This window comes from Physeter macrocephalus, chromosome 6 (genome assembly GCF_002837175.3).
Source record: "Physeter macrocephalus isolate SW-GA chromosome 6, ASM283717v5, whole genome shotgun sequence".
NCBI classification, from domain to species: Eukaryota; Metazoa; Chordata; class Mammalia; order Artiodactyla; family Physeteridae; genus Physeter; species Physeter macrocephalus.
The window spans coordinates 28,279,467-28,296,232 of NC_041219.1; the positions used below are offsets into that span (position 1 = coordinate 28,279,467).

General features: G+C 37.6%; 1 protein-coding gene across 1 annotated transcript in view; it reads right to left on the reverse strand.

Annotated features, from left to right (window-relative positions):
• The window catches only part of CEP83 (centrosomal protein 83), a 126,036-nt gene that overhangs the window by 105,792 nt on the left and 3,478 nt on the right, over window positions 1–16,766 (reverse strand). The gene's annotated exons all lie outside the window — the stretch shown is intronic.

Sequence of the window (16,766 nt, forward strand, 5' to 3'; positions counted from 1 at the left end):
CACCAAAAGCATAATCCATAAGAGAAAAAACTGAAAAACTGGACTTTAAAATTAAGAACGTCTTTAAAAGACACTGTAATGTAAATGAACAGATAAGCAGGGCTGAAGGAATAATTTACAAATCATGTATCAATAAAGGACCTGCATCCAGAATACATAAAAAATTATCAAAACTAAATAACAGGGGGACTTCCCTGGTGGCGTGGTGGTTAAAAATCCATCTGCCAATGCAGGGGACACAGGTTCGAGCCCTGGACTGGGAAGATCCCACATGCCACGGAGCAACTAAGCCTGTGTGCCACAACTACTGAGCCTGCACTCCAGAGCCCGCGTGCCACAGCTACTGCAGCACGCGCATCTAGAGCCCATGCTCCGCAACAGGAGAAGCCACCGCAATGAGAAGCCTGTGCACTGCAACAAAGAGCGGCCCCCGCTTGCCACAACTAGAGAAAGCCGGCGCACAGCAACGAAGACCCAACGCAGCCAAAAATAAATAAATAAAACTAAATAACAAGAAAACACCTCAATTTAACAAACAAAAAAATGGACAAAAGATTTGAATAGACACTTCACCAAGGAAGATACATGGATGGTTAATTAAACACGTGAAAAAATGTTAAATTTATTAGTCTTTAGTGAAGTGCAAATTAAAAACACAATGCCATACTACTTACTATACACCTATTAGAATGGCTAAAATTTAAAAGGGTGATCACAGCAAGTTATTAACTAGAATGCAGAGGAACTGGAACTGTCATAAACTACTGATGGAAATGTAAAAAAGGAAAATCGTTTGGGAAAACACTTTGTCAGTTACTTAAAAATCAATCATACACTTACCATATAATCCAGCCATTTCATTTATAGGTATTTAACCAAGAAAAATGAAAACAGAGACTTTTACACAAATGTTCATAGCAGCTTTATTTGTGAGACTCAAATTTGGGTCCAACAGAGGTAAATGGATAAACAAATTGTGATATATCCATACAATGTAACTATTCAGTAATAAAAGGGATGCATTAATGTGGGTGAATCTCAAAAATAATTATGCTAAGTGAAAAAAATCTAGACCAAAAAAAGTATATGTTACATGATTCCATTTATATAAAATTCCAGAATATGCAAACTAATCATAGTGACAGAAAGCAGATAGGTGGTTGTTTGGGAACAGGAGTGAGTGGCTGGTGGAGGTGGGGGAAGGAGGGAAAGATCACTAAAGAGCATGAGGAAACTTTAGGTCATGACAAATATATTTAATACCTTGATTGTGGTAATAGTTTCACAGATGTATATGTATAACAAAACAAGTTGTTTACTTTTAAAATGTACAATTTATCAATTATATCCAATAAAGCTATTTTTAAAAACAAACAGTGTGAACTTTAGAAAAAAGATTTTCCTAAAAGAAAACTCTAGGCCCAAATGATGTCACAGTTAAATTTTTCTTTAAAAAAAAGAAGTTATGAAAGAATATTTAATAACATTGGTAAACGTTTGTTACAGAAATAGAAAAAGCAATTATAAAATGTTGTATAATCCTTATTTTGTAAAAAGTATATTAAATGACTATATATGCATAGGAAAAGATACAGGATAGGCACTAAAATATTACGATTATCTCTGGATGATATGTTTGATATTATTAATTGTGCATTTCCTGCACTCTTCTTATTTTACAACAAACATAGGTTATGTTTATAATCAGAGGGAAAATGTCACTGAGGAAAAAGGAAAGGAACCTCAAAAGTCTACTTGAAGACCAAAGGAGGAAGAAAAAAGTATCCCCTTTTCAGATCAGAAAACAGTGACCAAATATAAAAGAGTAAGATGAAGTTCCAGCCCCCACTTCAGGAAATAACCCAGAAGTCCTCAAATTCCATTCCCTTCTATGCAAGTTTATGCCATAAATACTCAAAAATATACTAAAAAAATAAAAAGTGGTTATTGTCAGCCTCAAATCCATATTCTACAAAATTAACCAAATCTATGGCTCAGCTTATAATTCCCTTATCAATATAACTGCCTGTTATCTAAAGACAATAGTAGTTTTCAAACAATTTTAGCAATTAAGCTTCTTTTTCAAATTAAATCTTATAGTATCCAATATTTAGAAACACTATATCATTTTATTCATGTATATTAATAATAAAAATTTAAGGTCATAAGATGTTATTCTAAAGACATATCAGATCTTTTATTCTCTATCAGTTAATATGCTGTTGGTCTCTAGTGTTTTAAAATCCAGCTCACAGCATATCTGAAATACACACACACCCAGAGTCTTTTATTGTGGCTTTGGAAGTAGTTGAAAATGTAATTAAACAAAATTCAAATCAAACTTTGAAAGAATCCTAAAGTACTTCCCACTCACAGTTTTGCAGAATTGGTCAATAAAAGATTAATCCAAGCTTTTTAATATAGTATACAAAACTCTTCAAAATCTGGGCCCTCTCTACCCTTCCATCCTTATCTCTTACAACTCCCTGATATGTACTTATGCCCCAACATTAAACTGCTCATAGTTCATTGAACACACCACACTTTTTCTCACACCATGCTGATCTCTCTTCCTAGAACACAAACTCCTAATCTCACCCTTCACTCATCTTCATATTCAATTCAGTCATTACTTCCTTCTGAAAGTCTTTCCTGGATGCTTCCCTTTTTCTTCCCCCCCAATCCATTCTGAGTTAAGTATCCTTGAGAGCTCTTCCATAATGCCACACATTTAACCCTATCAATGTATTTACTTCACCACATTATAATCAGCTATTTGAATACCAATCTCCTTCACTAGGCAAAGACCTCCTTGGGATCAGAGATTATGTCTCAGTCATCTTTATACCCCAAAACCCTATGCAATAGCTGGAACATGACAGGTAGTCAATAAACACTTGTTGAATGAACAGTAAGCAGTTCCTTCCACTGATCAAAAGGATAAGGAAAGCAAGAAACTACTTAGAGCTTGTAATTCCCCAACCCCAAATGCCATATAATTTGATGCTTGAAGAAAATCAAGAAATTTAACTCAAGTACATTTGGAGTGATCAATATATGTCTAATGCTGTGCAAAGGATTATGAGTAATATAAAAGAAAGATGGGACAAGCTTTATCCTCCTGAGAGAATTCCACACATAAACCAAAAAACAGGCCTCTTATTTCCAGCATGAGAGAAGGAGCAGGTCAACAAATCCTCTCCACAAAACAGCCAAAAATCAACCACGTCAGTGCTCCGGAATTCAATCAAAGGCATTCAACAAACTGAGAAGTGTTTATTCACAAAAACAACTGAACTCTGGGTAAGAACATGAGTCTACAGCATTCTTACCTTTTGGGTGCTTAGGAGTTAACAAGGGTAGGGCAGACTGTAAAACAGCAGCTTCACCACCACTACTTGAAGGTAATCTGTTGATCTGGTGCATTGTCAATTAAAGCAGAGATCTCTGTGGCAGCTAACAGTGAGGGCCAGTGGCACCTTTAGCCTGAGGTTGCAGGACTCCATGTAGCAAGCAACAAACTGGCAGACTAGCTGGGAATTTTACAGGAGTTTTGGGAGGTGAGAAAGCCTAACAGGTTTAATAAACTATTTACCAGCCCACATTAAACAAAGACTGTAAAGACAAAAACAAACACAGTCTCTTGTGCACCAGAAACTGGAGCAAGCCCAGGCCACTCACACATCCTTAGCCAACAGAGCACATGCACAGAAGAGATGCAAGAGAGGTTGGTGGAAAGTAAAACCCAGGGAAGACATGAACATGACCTGTGTCTGAATACACTGCCCAGCCCACACAGATCCATCAGCAATATTAGCCATATTAGTACTAGCGTTGGCCATATTAGTCCAAGCTGTTTGAACACAACCTCTGCCCAATCCTTGGTTGAACATTAAGTTATGCAGAAATAGTAAGCCAGGTTTAAAAATAAAGAAATAAAACAGCAGAGACATCAGGAACCACACAATGTAGGGGAAAAAGACTTCACAAATTTAGATCAGACAAGTTACTAAACAAACAAACAGAAAAAAACATCAACCTTTGAGAGAAAGGTCAAAACACAGAGGTGCTTCAAAATATTATCTAAAATGTCCAGGAGGGAATTCCCTGGCGGTCCAGTGGTTAGGACCCCACACTCTTACTGCCAAGGGCCTGGGTTCAATCCCTGGTCAGGGAACTAAGATCCCACAAGGCATGCAGTGTGGCCAAAAGAAAAAAAAGTCCAGTATTCAAAAAAAATTATAAGCAAAAACAAAAAAACAGTATGACCCATTCCCAGGAAGGAAAACAGCAAATAGAAGCTGTCCCTGGGTATTCCCAAATATTAGATTTGGCAGACAAAAAGTTCAAAGAAACTATAATAAGTATGTTCAAAGAACTAAAGGAAACCATATTTAAAGAATTCAATGAAAGTATAATGACAATGACTCAGGACTGAAAATCTCAAAGAGGAGATAGAAACCAGGGAAGCCCAGAAACAGTATTTTTTAATGGAAATTCTGAAGTTGAAAAGTATAATTATTGAAATAAAAACTTAAGTGGGGGGCTTCCCTGGTGGCGCAGTGGTTGAGAGTCTGCCTGCCGATGCAGGAGACACGGGTTCGTGCCCCGGTCCGGGAAGATCCCACATGCCGCGGAGCGGCGAGGCCACAACAGTGAGAGGCCCGCGTACCGAAGGAAAAAAAAACAAAAAAAAACTTAAGCGGGGTTCAACAGTAGACCTGAGATGACAGAAGGCAGAAGCAATGAACCTGAAGATAGATAAGGAGAAAGTATCCACTCTGAAGAACAGAGAAGAAAAAAAAAGATTGAAGAGAAATGAATTGAACTTCAGAGATCTGAAAGACAATACAAAGTGTATCAACATACATGTAATGAGAGTTCCAGAAGAAGAAAAAAGAGAGACAAACGCATAAAAGACCTTGAAAAATTAATGGCTGAAAACATCCCAAATTTAAAATATTAATTTATCTATCCAAGAAGCCCAGAAAATCCAACACAGAGATCAACACTAAGACACACCACAGTCAAAAGTCTAATAGACAAAGATAAAGAAAAAATCTTCAAAGGAGCAAGAGAAAAATGACTCATCAGATATAGGAGAGTAATATGATTAACAGGTGGCATCCCATCAGAAACAATGAGTCCAGGGAGGGAAAAATGGAATTTAAAACAAACAAAAAAGCTCTCAAATAAAAATTCTATATTCAACAAAATGGTTCTTGAAAAATGACAGCGAATTAAAGATATTTCCAGGTAAAGACTGAGAGAACTTGTTGCTGTCAGAAATACCTGATGTGAAATACTTAAGGAAGATTTTCTGGCTGAAAATAAAAAAAATCACCAGAAAGTAACAAATCCACTTTTATTTTAAAAGAAATAAAACATGCTGGAAACTGTAATTATATAGGTAAATGAAAAAAAAATTAAAAACCTCTAAAAATATAATTGCTCTCATTTCATTTCTTTTAAACAAATAATTAATTAGCAAATTAGCATTAATTAAAATACTGTGTTGTTGGGTTTTTAATATGCATGCATAAAAAAGGAAGAGGAAGGACTTCCCTGGTGGTCCAATGGTTAACACTCTGTGCTTCCACTGCAGGGGGCATGGGTTCGGTCCCTGGTTGGGGAAGTTCCATATGCCACGGTGCGGGCCAAAAAAAAAAAGGAAGAGATAAAAAGACCTATACTGGAGCAAAGTTTCTATAATTTACCAGAATTAATTTAGTACTATTCTGAAGAAGACTGTAATAGGTTAAAACACATATTATAATCCCTAAAGCAACCACAATGAAAATAACATAATATAGTAAAAGAAATCAACAGAGGAATTAGAATGGCACAATTAAGATAACTGATAGAACACTCTACCCCAAAGACTGCAGAATTCACATTCATTTCAAACACACATGGAACACACTCCATCACACAAGATATGTTGGGCCATAGTCTCAATAAATTAAAAAAAAAATGAAATCATTATCATAAGTTATCTGATCATGATGGATTTAGAGATCCACAATAGAAAGATATCTGGGAACACTCCCAAATATTGGTAAATTCAACAACACACTTCTAATTACCCATGGATCAAAGAAATTACAAGAAAAATTTTCAAAATATATTTTGAATTGAAGTAAAACAAAAAACAGCATATCAAAATGTACAAAATGCAGTTAAAGCAGTGCCTAGAGGGAAATTTACAGCTTTAAACACTTATCAGGAAAGAAGAAAGGTTTCAATAGTCTAAGTTTCCACCTTAGAAAACGAGGGAAAAAAGAGCACACTAAGCCCAAAGCAAGGAGAAGAAAGAAAAAAAAAATAGAGTGGAAACCAATGAAACAGGGAAAAAAAAAATCAATGAAACAAAAGGTTGATTCTTTGAAAAGATAAGCAAAGTTAACAGCTAGATTCACCAAGAAAATAACAGAAAAGATATAAATTGCCAAAATAAAGAATGAAAGAGGGATCATTACCAACCTACAGTAATTTAAAGGACTTTTAAAAAATATGAACTTTATACCAACAACAACTTAGACAATTTATATGAACTGGACTAATTCCTGGAAACAAAAGTATCAAAACTCAAAAAAAAATAAAATAAAGAGAGGGAAGAGATATGGGAACATATGTATATGTATAACTGATTCACTTTGTTGTAAAGCAGAAACTAACACACCATTGTAAAGCAATTATACTCCAATAAAGATGTTAAAAAAATAAAATAAAGAAAATCTGAATGGAAATATAACAAGTGAGGAAACCAAATTCGTGATTTAAAATCTTGCCACAAAGAAAAGCCCAGGTTTCCACAGTTTCACTGATAAATGTCATCAAATAATTAGAGAAGTAATAGCAATCCTATGGAAACTAAATCAAAAAAAATAAAAGGGGAAACGCCATGCAACTCCTTCTATGAGGCCAATGTTGCCCTGATACCAAAGCTAGACAAAGGCATCATGAGAAATGAAACCAACAGACTAAAATCCCTCATGAACATAGACACAGAATTTCTTAACAAAATTTAGGAAAACTAAACTCAGCAATATATAAAAGATTATATAGCATGAGTAAATGAAACTGATCCTGGGAATATGGGCTTACGCTCTGAAAGTCAATTAATGTAATATACCATATTAACAGAATAAAGGATAAAAACCATATGATCATCTCATTGGGTGCAGAGGAAAATCTGACAAAATCCAACACCCATTCATGCCTAAAAACTCTCAACAAATTATGAACAGAAGGAAACTTCCTCAACCTAATAAAGAGAAATCTACAGAAAATGTACAGGTGACATCACACTTAATAGTGAAAATGTGCATACCTTTCCCCCAAGACCAGGAGCACTCTCAACACGTCTATTCATCCTCTCACTGGAGAGTCTAGCCCATACAATAAGGCAAAAATAAATGACAAAATGTAGTAACATTCAGATTGGAAAGAAAGTAGAAATGTTTTATTCACAGACATGATCACCTAAGTAGAAACAATATATAAAAGTTGATTGTATTTTTATGTACTAGCAATGAACAATCTAAAAATCAAATTACGAAAACTCCATTCTCATTAGAATCAAAAACTATCAAATTCTTAGGAATAAATTTAATGTAAGTACAAGACTTATATATAGAAAATTTTAAAACAGCATTGAGAGAAATTAAGATCTAAATAATTGGGAGACATTACATGTTCATGAATTGGAAGACCCAATTTTAAGTTACCAATTCTTCCCACGTTGATCTATAGATTCAATGCAAATTCTATCAAATCCCAGCTAATTTTTTTTGTAGAAATTGACAAGCTGATCCTAAATTTCATATGTAAATAGGAAGGATCTAGAATCACTTTTGAAAGAGTTAGGGGATTTACACTACCCATTTTGAAACTTAGTATATAACACTACAGGAATCTAAACAGTGTGGTACTGGAGTTAGGTACAGGAGTATACATAGAACATAATTAAGACTAGAAATAAACTCAAGTTATAAGCAACTGATTTTTTACCAAGGTACCAATACAATCCAAGGCAGAAAAGAAAAGCCGTTTTAACAAATAGTGCTAGGACAAGTTGGCATCCACGTGGCATGAAAATAAAAAAGAACTTAGACCTTGTACCATACACAAAATTTATTTCAACATGGATCCTAAATCTAAATGAAGGAGCTGAAAAAAAAAAAAAAAAAAAACCCAGGCTTCCCTGGTGGTGCAGTGGTTGAGAATCTGCTTGCCAATGCAGCAGACATGGGTTCGAGCCCTGGTCTGGGAGGATCCCACATGCCGTGGAGTGACTGGGCCTGTGAGCCACAATTACGGAGCCTGCATGTCTGGAGCCTGTGCTCTGCAACAAGAGGCCGCGATAGTGAGAAGCCCGCGCACCGCGATGAAGAGTGGCCCCTGCTTGCCACAACTAGAAAAAGCCTTCGCACAGAAACGAAGACCCAACACAGCCATAAATAAATAAATAAATAAATAAATAGACTAATTTTTAAAAAAAGGAGAAATCTTTGTGACCTTGAATTAGGCAAAAAGTTCTGAAACACAAGATCAAAAGTATAAGCCATAAAACTAAAAAATGATAAACTTCATTGAAAACTTTGCACTTCAAGGACACCATTAAGAATTTAAAAAAACAAGCCACAAACTGGCAGAAAATTTTTGTAAATCTCTAATAAAAGACCTTTATCAGGAATACATAAAAAACTTTTACAACTCAATAAAAAAAAAAAACAGCTAAAAAAATGGGCAAACGACTTGAATAGATGTTCCACCAAAGAAGACTTGATAAATGGCTAATAAGCACATGAAAAACTCAACATCATTTGTATTTAGGGAAATGTAAATTAAAATCACAAGACTACTAGTCACCCAGTGGAAGGGCTATAATCAAAAAGGCAGATGATACCAAGTGCTGATGAGACTGTGGAAAAACTGGAACCCTTGTACATTTTTGATTGGAATGTAATTGGTCACTTTCAAAAACAATTTGGCAGTTTCTTAAAAGATTAAAAACTAATTCTGAACTGTTGTTAGAACACTTCTGTAGAGTTTTCCTTACATCAACTAATTCTCCAACTCTCCTCCATACACCAACTTGAGTGTCCTAAATTTTTTTTTTTTAATATTTATTTAGTTTGGCTGCACTGGGTCTTAGTTGCAGCACATGGGATCTTCGTTACGGCATGTTTCAGTTGCGGCATGCGGACTTCTTAGTTGCGGCATGCATGTGGGATCTAGTTCCCCGACCAGGGATCGAACCCAGGCCCCCTGCACTGGGAGCATGGACCACCAGGGAAGTCCCCAGTAGTCACTCAATTTAATTCAGTTCTGACACTACCCAGAAGTATTGCAGACCCCACAGTTTAAGGGCTCAGTTTCACAAGACTGCTCCCATTTCAGACACCAGTCACAAGTCCCAGGTTGCCACCTACACTTCTGACCAACCAGCTGTAAGTCAGAGGGGCCACAACCCTCTCCTCACGTTTTAAAATTTGCTAAAACAGCTCACAGAACTCAAAACACTTTACTTACTATTACTGCTTTGTTATAAAGGATACAACTCAGGAGCAGCCTAATGTAAGGGTTGCATGGTGCAAGGTACGGGGAAAGAGGCACAGAGCTTCTGCCCTCTGGGAATGCCACTCCTTCAACACCGGTATTCATCAATTCAGAAGCTCTTGGAATTGCACTGTTCAAGAGTTTTTATAGTAGTCTCCATTCCCTCTTCCCAGAGGTTAATGGGTAAGGTTGAAAATTCCAACCATCTCATTACTTGGTCTTTCTGGTGACCTGTCCCTTCTGAGGTGATCTAGGGATCCCTTCTAAATCACCACATTAGCATAAACATAGGTGTGATCAAAAGGGGCACATTATGAATAACAAAAGATATTCCTTATCACTCAGGAAATTCCAAGGGTTTTAGAAGCTCTGTGTCAGCAATCAGGGACAAAGACCAAATATACCCTACAACTTACCATATGACTCAGCAATTCCACTCCAAGGAATCTACCCAAGAGAAATGAAAATATATGTTCACACAAGCACTTATGCAAATCTTCATGGCAGCATTATTCATAATAGCCAAAAAGTGGAAACAATCCAAAATGTCCATCAACTGACAAATGGATAAATAAAATGCGACATATCTATACGAGAATACTATTCAGCAATAAAAAAGAACAAAATACTGATACATGCTACACAGATGAGCCTCAAAAATATTAACTGAAAGAAGCCAGATGCAAAAGACTAGTATACATATTTTTTATTCCATTTATATGAAATGTCCAGAAAAGACAAATGTATAGAGACAGAAAGCAGATAAATGGTTTGCTGGGACTAGGTTGGGAGGTGGATTGACTGCAAACATGCTTGGGAGAAACTGGCGAGGTTTAATGAAAATGTTCTGGACCTGTCTTGTGATAATGGCTGTATAACTCTATAAATGTATTAAAGATCACTGAATTGTATGCTCACAATTGGGTAGAGAAGTTATCTCTTCTGAACTTTAGAAAATGTGATGATTGGACTGCTGTAATCAAGCCTAAGTTCAAAGAGCCAAGCAAACAGAAAGAATCCGGGTTCTTAATGATGTCACTGAGCCACTGATTTGATAATCCTAGAACCACGTATCTGCAGACTTCTTATACATGAGTCAATAAAATTTCCTTAAGGTTAAAAATAAAAGGATATGAAAGTTCTGAGGGATACAAGAATACGTTCATTTCATTATAGAAAATTTGGAATTATCATCTGTATAGAAAGGCATCAAGGAAAAGGCAGGAATTCTGGTGGATCTTGAAGGATAAAAGATTATGATGAGGGGTACAGGGGTGGGGAGAAGAGGCAAAAAAGCAAGATGTTTAGAAGAGTCTAACAGTGGAATGGATAAAAATTAACATTTAACAAAGTGCCCACTATAATTGAGTCAGGCATTACAACATGTATCTTTTAATCCATATGACTCATGTGGAAAAAAAAAAAGTTATCACTTTACATATGAAGACATTGAGGACCCTAAAATTAAGTAATTTTTCCAAAAAGCCAAGCAGCTAATAAAGTGATGGAGCCAAGATTTTAATCTTCAATCTCAGGATTCAGGCTCCAAAACATATTCTTCTTCCTCTATGTGATGATGCTAACCAAAGACTTAAGCCATCCCCATTTGCAAGTTCAGATCTTTGTAGAAAGCATTTTTGCAAAGATGGGTTTACATTTATAGTGCTACACAATGTTTCTTGACTAGCAACTTTCACTTAATCAGTATACTAAATGTGATATTCATTCCTCCCTTGGCTTCCAAAACTCTACCCTTCTCTGGTTTTCCTCCCTATTCTTTCCCCACCTCCTTATTACATGCTGATGTTCACCAGCTCTTGTCTACACCCAGGATCTTAACTACCACTACGGCTGAACGACTTCTGACTCTGTCTCTCCAATTCAGAGAAACTCCCCAGTTTTCCTTGATGGATTAACTCCCTCCAGGCCAGGTTGAATACTTCTCTGTACACTCTCAAATTACCCTTACATAATTCTTATGAGGCATTCCTCAGTCATAATGTATCATGTCTGCAGTTTAAGTCAGATGTCCTCCCTACATGCCCCCAGAACACACCCTTATTTATCTTTATAGCACCTCCCAGGTTATATTACAAATAATGACTTAATCCATTTCTCCTACCAAACACGCTGCTTGAGACTTGGCACTATGTCTTATTCACAATCTAGTACCTAGCATACTGCAAGACACATAATGGCCACTCAAACATTGACTAAACCAATGAATAGAAGAAATAAAATTTGCTTTAAATTGGAAGGATACAGTTTCTCAAAGAAATCTTCAGGAATTTATTTTTTGAAATGGGAAAAAAGGCCAAGAAAGGTTAAGTGACTAACTTAGTCAAGCCATGGTCACCTGAGTCATAATTCTCTTCCCATAAAATCATGGTGCCTATTAATTCATGCTTATTAATCTACGCTCTCTATGAACCTCCAGAAGTAATATAAAAATGTTATCTAGAGAAGAACCATTTCAACTTCATCCACTCCAGCTCTGACTGGCTGTATCAGTTGTGGAGAACTCTGATGTTAATTAACAGTTTTTCTGTCCAGAATAGACTAATCTTTAATTGAACCAGTCTTTTCACATGTCCTTCACACATCATAATTCAATATATATTTATCATGCATCTCTAGGAGGAAAACATGAAAGTTATAATTTGTCAGTACTCAAAAAATATATACTTAATTATATCATATGCAATTTCAGTTTAACAATACCTCAAATGTCTGCCTTAATGTGATTCGGTTGAGAAAGACAGACTGAACGTGAACACTAGAGATACACGCTGCAACTTCATGGGGAAAATCCCTGGAGTCCAATGCTACTGTTGCGGATGGTTGCTATGCTATACTGAGCAACAACTCAGAAGCTGAGACAGCCAGCTCACTAAGAAACAACTGAATCGAACCAAGATTTATAAATGTACTCTCAGACTCAACTTTTTTATACCTTTAACTGAAGTAACTGTTTGTCATAAGCATCAGATACAGGATTTACAACAAGACTATAAAAATTACCTAGAATTTATTTAAGGACATATTTTGAGAGTGATAAGCACTTTCCAGAAGAGAATGGTTAGGTTTAGGTTCCTTCTAACTCCATGAATTTTAATCCAGAAGTTATTTGAAGTTACAATTTACAGAAAACAAATAACTGGATACTTCATGACTTTAATTTCTTTCTTCCTGGATTATATCTCAAACTTAAAAAAAAATAGTGCTAGACTACAGAGTCTGTGATCCTTCCATGACCCACAGAGGCACTCCTGACAGAAAAATATAAAACTTAAGAGACTTGCTAATTTATGAGGGCCAAATAAAAGTACTGATATAATTTCATAAATTAAGTCTTTACTAGGTAAAAGTAAAATGGAAAAGGGCAAAATGGGGAAATAGGAAGAGAGGAATGGAAGGAGACAAGGAGGAGGAAAGAAAGGAAAGAGTGGGGGAAGTATTTTTTTTTAAACCCAGATTCTACTAAGGAAGAATCAGGAAACTGACCAAACTCCCAAGCCCACTAGGGAACAGTGCTAACATTCCTGAGGGAGTCCTTATTGCTGATGTGGTCATGGGAAATTCTCAACTATTCACACTTTCTAGTGACAGAAACTTTACCTCTAATTCCAGTGAATCCTGTCTCTTTAATCCCCTTTCTTATGGTTGACAGTTGCCCTTCCTCCCTCAGTTACACTCAAAAGATTTTCTTTTAGTTGCACTACACTATGGGAGGAATGAAAAAAGTAGAAATATACATTCCTTATCTCTAATAAACATTCATTCAGCAACTTCTATTTGGAAGAGATTAAAGATACAGCTCACTGAGATCTGATGTCCTGTGCCTAAAGAGCTTATAATCTAGTTAGGAAGATAAGACATACACAGAAATGATAAAACAATACAATATAAAGTATCAAATGGTAGGCCTGACAAATACACTCTACAGGATTTCAGAGGTGGAGTTTAGGACATGTTACCCCCAAATCTGCCGCTTTGGTATACTGATGGAGTTAAAGGCACTTGAGAAACAGCAGATACAAGAGGAGCACTCTGACCCTCATTTTCTTCCAGAAAGCAGGAGATAAAACTCCCATGTGAAAGATGCCATCCCTGTACCAGGAGTACGAAAGACATCCTTATCGCCAGAAATGGGGAATCAAAGCCGAGAAATGCGTACAAACTTGTTAAACTAACCCTTATCTTTCTAGTCATTTCTCCACAATTTACTCCTCCTAGCCCAAAACTCTGTCTTGTCAATGTTTCACAAATTTGTTCTTTGTCTAAAAGATATAGACTGTCCCCAACTTAGGACTTTTTCGACTTCACAATAGTGTGAAAGCAATTCACATTCAGTAGAAACCATACTTCAATTTTTTTTTTTTTTTTTTGCGGTACGCAGGCCTCTCACTGCTGTGGCCTCTCCCATTGCGGAGCACAGGCTCCGGACGCGCAGGCCCAGCGGCCATGGGTCACGGGCCCAGTCGCTCCGCGGCATGTGGGATCTTCCCGGACCGGGGCACGAACCCGTGTTCCCCCAATCGGCAGGCGGACTCTCAACCACTGCGCCACCAGGGAAGCCCCATACTTCAAATTTTTAATTTTGATCTTTTCCCAGCCTAGCGATATGCAGTACAATACTCTCATGATTCTGGGTGGCAGCAGGGGCAGCGAGCTGCAGCTCCCAGCAATCAAGAGGGTAAACAGGGCCTTCCCTGGTGGCGCAGTGGTTCAAAGTCTGCCTGCCGATGCAGGGGACACGGGTTTGTGCCCCGGTCCAGGAGGATCCCACATGCCGCGGAGCGGCTAGGCCCGTGAGCCACAGCTGCTGAGCCTGCGCGTCCGAAGCCTGTGGTCTGCAACGGGAGAGGCCACAACAGTGAGAGGCCCGCGTACCACAAAAAAAAAAAAAAAAAAAAAAAGAGGGTAAACAACTGATACAACTATTCTGGACCCATACAACCATTCTGTTTTTCACTTTCAGTACAGTATTCAATAAGTTACATGAGATAATCAACACTTTATTATAAAATAGGCTGTATGTTAGATGATTTTGCCCAACTGTAGGCTGATATAGGTGCTCTGAGCATGTTTAAGGTAGGCTAGACTAAGCTATGATGTTGAGTAGATTGGGTAGGTTAGGTATATTAAATCCATCAATGTATGATAGGGGAGGTAACCCCACTGTAAGTCGAGGAAGACCCTGTAAAAGCTTTCTGCTCTGGTCTTCCTTCTCCACGTACATGTAAAAAATTCTGTAAACTTGTGTGCTTTTCTCCTGTTAATCTATATCAATTTAATTCTTAGGCCCAGCCACAGACCCTAACAGGGTAGAGACTTTTTCCTCTCCTGCAGAGTTGAACTTTATAGAAAGGGTACAATTCAGATTTTAGGAAAGAAGGAAACAAATCAGGCAGTGACATGAAGACTGGTAAGGAAAGCAGAAAGCACATAGTAGGTTTAGAGGATGGTGAAGAAACCAGTCTGGTCAGAGTATAGCTTTTCTATAAAGAACATAAACTTGAAAAGGCAGAGTGTGATGAGATTTCGAAGAGTACAGATTAAGAAATGTGAACTTCAGTCAGCAGAAAAGAGTACTTCTGGAAAATTTTTACACAGATACATATAAACATTCCCTAAAAGTACACACAGATTAGACAACTTGAGAAAATTACTTGCTGAACCTAATACATTATGTATGACAAAGTTAAAATAAAACTCATTTTCTTTAGGCAGAGAGAGTACCTAGAAAACACACACACACAAAAAAAATTCTGACCAATTTTTTTTTTTTTTTTTTGCGGTACGCAGGCCTCTCACTGCTGTGGCCTCTCCCATTGCGGAGCACAGGCTCCGGACGCGCAGGCCCAGCGGCCATGGGTCACGGGCCCAGTCGCTCCGCGGCATGTGGGATCTTCCCGGACCGGGGCACGAACCCGTGTTCCCCCAATCGGCAGGCGGACTCTCAACCACTGCGCCACCAGGGAAGCCCCATACTTCAAATTTTTAATTTTGATCTTTTCCCAGCCTAGCGATATGCAGTACAATACTCTCATGATTCTGGGTGGCAGCAGGGGCAGCGAGCTGCAGCTCCCAGCAATCAAGAGGGTAAACAGGGCCTTCCCTGGTGGCGCAGTGGTTCAAAGTCTGCCTGCCGATGCAGGGGACACGGGTTTGTGCCCCGGTCCAGGAGGATCCCACATGCCGCGGAGCGGCTAGGCCCGTGAGCCACAGCTGCTGAGCCTGCGCGTCCGAAGCCTGTGGTCTGCAACGGGAGAGGCCACAACAGTGAGAGGCCCGCGTACCACAAAAAAAAAAAAAAAAAAAAAAAGAGGGTAAACAACTGATACAACTATTCTGGACCCATACAACCATTCTGTTTTTCACTTTCAGTACAGTATTCAATAAGTTACATGAGATAATCAACACTTTATTATAAAATAGGCTGTATGTTAGATGATTTTGCCCAACTGTAGGCTGATATAGGTGCTCTGAGCATGTTTAAGGTAGGCTAGACTAAGCTATGATGTTGAGTAGATTGGGTAGGTTAGGTATATTAAATCCATCAATGTATGATAGGGGAGGTAACCCCACTGTAAGTCGAGGAAGACCCTGTAAAAGCTTTCTGCTCTGGTCTTCCTTCTCCACGTACATGTAAAAAATTCTGTAAACTTGTGTGCTTTTCTCCTGTTAATCTATATCAATTTAATTCTTAGGCCCAGCCACAGACCCTAACAGGGTAGAGACTTTTTCCTCTCCTGCAGAGTTGAACTTTATAGAAAGGGTACAATTCAGATTTTAGGAAAGAAGGAAACAAATCAGGCAGTGACATGAAGACTGGTAAGGAAAGCAGAAAGCACATAGTAGGTTTAGAGGATGGTGAAGAAACCAGTCTGGTCAGAGTATAGCTTTTCTATAAAGAACATAAACTTGAAAAGGCAGAGTGTGATGAGATTTCGAAGAGTACAGATTAAGAAATGTGAACTTCAGTCAGCAGAAAAGAGTACTTCTGGAAAATTTTTACACAGATACATATAAACATTCCCTAAAAGTACACACAGATTAGACAACTTGAGAAAATTACTTGCTGAACCTAATACATTATGTATGACAAAGTTAAAATAAAACTCATTTTCTTTAGGCAGAGAGAGTACCTAGAAAACACACACACACAAAAAAAATTCTGACCATTCACTAATCTGCTA